The sequence below is a fragment of the Oratosquilla oratoria genome, chromosome 34 (genome assembly GCF_046742065.1).
Source record: "Oratosquilla oratoria isolate Oo_2021 chromosome 34, ASM4674206v1, whole genome shotgun sequence".
In the NCBI taxonomy this organism is placed as follows: domain Eukaryota; kingdom Metazoa; phylum Arthropoda; class Malacostraca; order Stomatopoda; family Squillidae; genus Oratosquilla; species Oratosquilla oratoria.
In genome coordinates, this window is record NC_134810.1 from 5,349,455 (window position 1) to 5,355,195 (window position 5,741).

Genomic DNA, 5,741 nt, shown 5'->3' on the forward strand with positions numbered 1-5,741 from the left:
GTCTGAGTCGATTATGACGTCCTGATGTTCGATTGCACCGGGAATGTATAGTGAGACTGTTATTGAATGTCTAGGGGGTATGATGACTGTGTTAGACATCAGTGCCTTTGAGGTGACATAAGGGGGTGGTCGGAAGGAATAGCTGTTAGTGGGATTTGGAGTATTTAAGGAAGGTAGACATGAGAGAGGTTGTGTGTCTGAGTCGGGTGTCTCAGGAACTGTTGACTCATTATTTACATCTCGGAAGGAGATTTTGTTGGTCTCAAAGTCTATCTTAGTTTTCCAAATCCTCAATGACTGTAATCCTATTATACCTTGTTGATCAAGACTCCATTCATCAGCTATGTGGAAAGGTGTGAAACCTACTTTGGAATCGTTCACTTCTATGCTCAGATCAACCATGTCGTGAAGTGAAATGGTGCTCCCTTCTATTAGGAGTCCTTCCATATTGGAAAATTGAATTTGGGGTGGGTCATTTAATGCTTCGTACAGAGCTCTTGGGATGATGTTCAGGTTTGTTCCTGTATCAACCATCATGTCAACTTTAAGTTGATCTACACTCACTTCTAGGGTGAGGTAGTTGTGTTGTGTATGAGATATTCCTGTGGTGGTTTGGTGCGTGAGGCTGGTACACGTTCCCCCAATCGGTGGTGTTGGGTTGTGCGTGTTGTGTGGGAGGGAGCTGTTTGTCGAGGGGTGTGTCGAGGGGTGATGAATGGTTGGTTAGTTCTCTGATGAGGTTGTTGTTGTGATTTCTGTAGGTAACACTCTTCGTTGGAGTGAGTTGTTGTTTTGTGTAGGTTGCAGTATTTGTTTGGATGTGTTGGTGTAGGTAGGAGTGGGTGTTTAAAGGGGGGTGGAACTTGTTTGTTTTGATTCTGAACTTGACACTGAGCATTCGTATGCGAGGTAGTAGCATGCACTGAGCAAGGGATGGGGTGGTGTTGTACCTGCGGGTGTTGTTTTTGCTGTGTCCAACACTGGGCATCGGTGTGGGAAATGGTTCCATGAACTGAGCAAGGGATAGGGTGGCGTGGTGCCTGTGTTTGTATTTGTTGTTTTTGTATGCAGTCTTTTGTGTTGTGACTGGTTGATGAATGGTAGGAGCACCACTTAGAAGGTTGTCCTTGATTGGTGGGAGGGGGCTGCTGTGAGTGAGGGCTATTTAGTCTGGGGAGATGGTTGGGGGTGTCTAAAGATACATTGCAAGCATTCATGATATCTAAGATATAGGTATAAGCTAGAGGGTTTCTAGTGTTTAGTTCCCTTTTGGAGGCTTCCTTTAAACATTTTGGAGGGAGTTGGGAGAGATAGGAAGCTATCTCAAGGAATGTTAGTAGGTGTTTTGTTGGCATTACATTTTGACCAAATTGGTCAGTGTGGGTCCAAGGAGAGTTATTCTCTAGGTCCTCTCTGACCTCTTTAATTCCGTTTGCTACGAAATCCATAATATTCGTAACGGAATGTGGTTGGACTCTAGTGTTATTGAGGAAAGTGATAAGGAAGGATATATTGTTTGCTTGTTTGTTGTGAAAGACCTTAAGAAGGTGGCGTTTATATTCCTGATATGTGATTCCAAATGCAACTAAGCTGTCTAGCATCCTTGCCTTTGAACGGCAAATGTCAGATGGGTCTATTTTCTGACGGCACAAATTTATTTTATCTGTCTCAGAGTATTGTGTGTTCTTTGAGAAGAACAGGTCACATGCTGTCAAGAAGTCTGTAATGGATAGTCCACTATCTTGGGAAAAGGTTGGGATTTCTGTGAGGGGGGTTATGGTTTGATAGTTGTTAATTATTGTTGGTTGAGGTTGTGGGTAAGGATAATATTGTGGGTTTGGAGGAAGGTTAGGTGGTGGTTGGTGGTATGGTGTGGAGTGGGTTTGACCAGATGGGGTATGGGGGGAAGGAAAGGGGAAGTTTTGGTACTGCTGCTGAATGGGAGGGGGGTTATTATGTGTTGGGATATGGGGGTTGGATGGATTATGGTTTATAGGAGGTTTTGTTTGCATATTTGGTTGGATGGGAGGAATGGGTGGTTGTGGTTGTGAGGGGTGAAAGGGGTCTACTTGAGGAGGCTGGTTGAAAGGTATGATATTAGGAGTAATATGAGGAGTTGGTTGGGTGGGTTGTTGTGGTTGAGAGGGGTTGGAGGGGTCTACTTGAGGAGGTTGGTTGAAAAAAGGTAGGACATCGTTCTCATAAAGAGGGTCTATTGGGGTATCTGCATTAGGATTAGTTTTGTCAGGATTATTTAACTGGTCATTGGTTAACTGTTTAGAGGTATTGTCAACCTGTGGATATAGGTAAAAATGGTCTGGTTTGTCATTGTCAATTAAGTCTTCTGTGTGTATTTCCTCTTTGTCACTGGATATGTCCTGTCGTTGTTTTTCTTCTCTAGATCTTGATAAGACGCTATGCATCCTTTGTAAAACTTTACTTCTGGTTCCAGTGGCCATGTTGTCAAGCCATGTATTAGTTAATAGTTAGTATGTATTAGTTAATAGTTAGGTTTGATTTGTAATCTAAGAAAAAAAGGACTGTTAAAATATGAATAATAGGTATATAGTAACTAAGGGCAATATGTTATGCTTAGATAAGGGAGGGGGGGATATGGGATGTCAACATTTATATATGGGTTACATATAAGAACATATAAATATAAATGGTAAAAATGGTAAAAATATGGTAATAATAATAATGGTTAAATATAGTGCACGTTATAGTATAATAATCGCTGGTTAACAGTAGTAATTATGAAAGGTAAGTTACATTTATAAAAATGTCTAAGTTCTATGTAAAATATAAATGGAGTTTAGACAAGAATTACTTAACTGTAAGAATACATATAAATGTGATATTATGTAATAGTCAAATCTAGTAAAGTTATTGCATATCTATAAATATGAAATTGTATTAGGAATATGTGAAATTGGTATTTGATAAGTTGTAGTGGTTGAAAATTAGAATTTACAAAATGTTTGAAGCATGTTATCTTCTTCCAGCCAAATAATGTTATGACTGTTTGGTGAGTGACATTGAGTGCAAGACAATAGATACAATGGATAATATTTAAAGCAAAAATAAAGGTATATAGTGTAAACACAAATTATGTCACTGGAAAAAATGCATATGAACATAATAGTATGTATGCAAAACAGTGGAATAGTGAAATCTAGAAAAAGTAATTTATAGTGAATATAATTATTAAAATGAATTTGTTTTATTATATATATATATAGTATTCAACACTGTGAAATATTGTTAAAAATGGTATTCCTAATAGTCTTACTTGGAATATTATTTGTTAATTGGACACTGCACTCGTAAAATGTAGACAGGTTTGTAGATATCGCCAGGTGGGGCTGTAACTAGGCGTAGACTTCTTTGTAGTTACGCGTTGAGAGAGGCGTGCGTCACCATAGTAATAGTACGTCACCACAGTACGTCACCATAGTAATAGGGTACTGGGTTGAGTGGTGTGTGTAGGTTTACCTCTAGATGAGGGGAGCGCCTCGTTGATATTCTCGTAAAAAAAGGAGAAGCAGTATCAGCGATTCAGGAATGGATAGGTAAGGTAATAGTAGTAATGATACTATTACGTATTTGAAAAAGGTAGTGGTTGGGTTACCTTATTTAGAGGCGGGTAGTTATTGTCGAGTCGGCGGCGATAACGTAGGTGTTGTGCAGGGTGTGGTTTTGCTGCCACCAGGTGGTGAGATATTTTCACCACCGCTTCTTTTGGAGGAACACAATTGGTGCAGAGGGGTGCGCAGGATGAGTCCTCGATAGTCTTTTTTTCTGGTAGTTAGTTTGTTTCTTTGGAGACGTGGGCGCGATCACCGCTTGCCACCAGTAGTATGTATCGTTCACTAGGTACGGGGTACTGGTTTGTGTAAACTCGTATTAACTTTATACCCCTTTATTCAAAGCTTCCAGGTTTCACTCTTATGGTATATACACTGTCAACTGTTAAACAGAACGATACAATATTGGTTACATAGATAACTGTTTATCACACCTCTTCTTGCACAACACCCGTCATCGTCCCAACTGACGCTCTCGGCCACGCTACCCTGGTGGTCATTGGCAGGAAGTGCTAACCTCAACACTTTCTCGTGTTGGGTTTAGTCTTGAGATTTACAATAATTTCGAGAAGGTCCGTTGTCTCACATGGGTGGTGCAACTGCATTGATTACGTATTGTTGTCTACTATCATACATGTTAATTATATATCCAGGGGAGGACCGTCAGTATACGTAATATCATATGTCAGTACTGGGTGGCTACTAGATTGATCGCGTGTGTTCGTTTGTGTGTTTGGTGGTCGACGGTGTTGTCGCGAAGCCAAAGGATTGACTCAGCAATTTGTGGGTTCCACTGGGCCTCGTGATGTTTGACTCAGCGATTAATGCCCGTGGTGGACAGTGAGTTAAGGAGTGGGTTATATGACTGGGGTTATATTACTCGTCGTGTATATGAGCCGTATACACCATCGGCGCTCCCGGACCCGGCTGGCCCCCTTTGGGAGAGTTCCTTCGTGATGGTTGTGGGAACCGACTCTCGATCGGGTTGGACCACGGCACTCTTGGCCGCGGCCACCATGTGTGTTCGACAGGTCGATGCTCATTGTATCCTGCAATTCACGCGCCGACGCGCATTTTGCTGCGTTCTTCATCGACCCACGAGCCAAATGATCCACCGTTAAGAGTTGTGTCTCCGGTTAACTGGAGGGTACTTAGGTTCCATGGCCCCGCCCCGTTGAGCTTCCCGGAACCCGCAATCTGCTTGGGGTTTAGATTAATCGTTCCAAGGAGTAACTGGAAATCAGTTAAAAATATTAGGTAAGGTTGAACTATAAGTCAACTTATATGCAAATGAACATTTGCATATTCCAGCAATAGTTGTAGAAGAATATGTTTTTCCAGGAGATTTATTGATAGAATTTGCAATAATGAGAAAAGAGAAAATGGTCATATGTCCTGCTGACTTAGGGATCTTAGTTAAATCACAGTTAATCCCATTTTTAAATCAACCAGACTTAAGAACAGTGACAGGGATCAAAGAATCCATAGAAATAGATAGGGAAGATAACATTTTTATTTAGATAACGAGGCCGAGCAGTCCAGACCAACAGAAAGTAAAGCCACATATAGTGAACCCAACTCAGACATTCAAGATATCCTAGAAATTACTAATTCATCAACTACAAATGAAGCCTTGCAAATTGTGGATGGTGGCATGATAAAGTCGACATTATTACACTCCAGACCAATTAACAGGGTTGAAATTTAGTTGAAAGGCGTCACTGTAGACTCTGAAATTTTAACCATCCCAGAATCAACTAGATTAAAAGATTTGAAATTGGACTCAGAGATTTATAAGTAAAATAATAACATGGTAGAAATGTTAAGGATTAATACTTTGAATAAATATATAGTTTTAAGGAAAGGTACACAAATAGGATGTTTTCAGGTGTGTACAAAACCCATTCAGATTTTAAATGAAAGTACTGAGGCGTTGGAATTACCAATTTCATCAATCTGTTCAGTTCATGAAGAAATAGAGTTAGGGAAGAAATACAAGAATCAACTAGAACCTATTAATCACTCTGAGTTGGATGAAAGTTTAGTTGCCTTGCTCGTGAAGCACAATAAAGCAATTGCTTTGCCGGGGGATGTCTTAGGCAAAACAATTGTTTTAAAACATCAGATTAGATTAAAATCAGGAACTCAGACTAT

At 40.3% G+C, this 5,741-nt stretch overlaps 1 non-coding gene across 1 annotated transcript; it reads right to left on the reverse strand.

Moving 5' to 3' along the window:
- Positions 1 to 4,557: 4,557 nt before the first annotated feature.
- Positions 4,558 to 4,713, reverse strand: LOC143018446 (5.8S ribosomal RNA). The gene has a single exon (XR_012965744.1). It is a non-coding gene; the product is annotated as a 5.8S ribosomal RNA (ribosomal RNA).
- Positions 4,714 to 5,741: the final 1,028 nt, after the last annotated feature.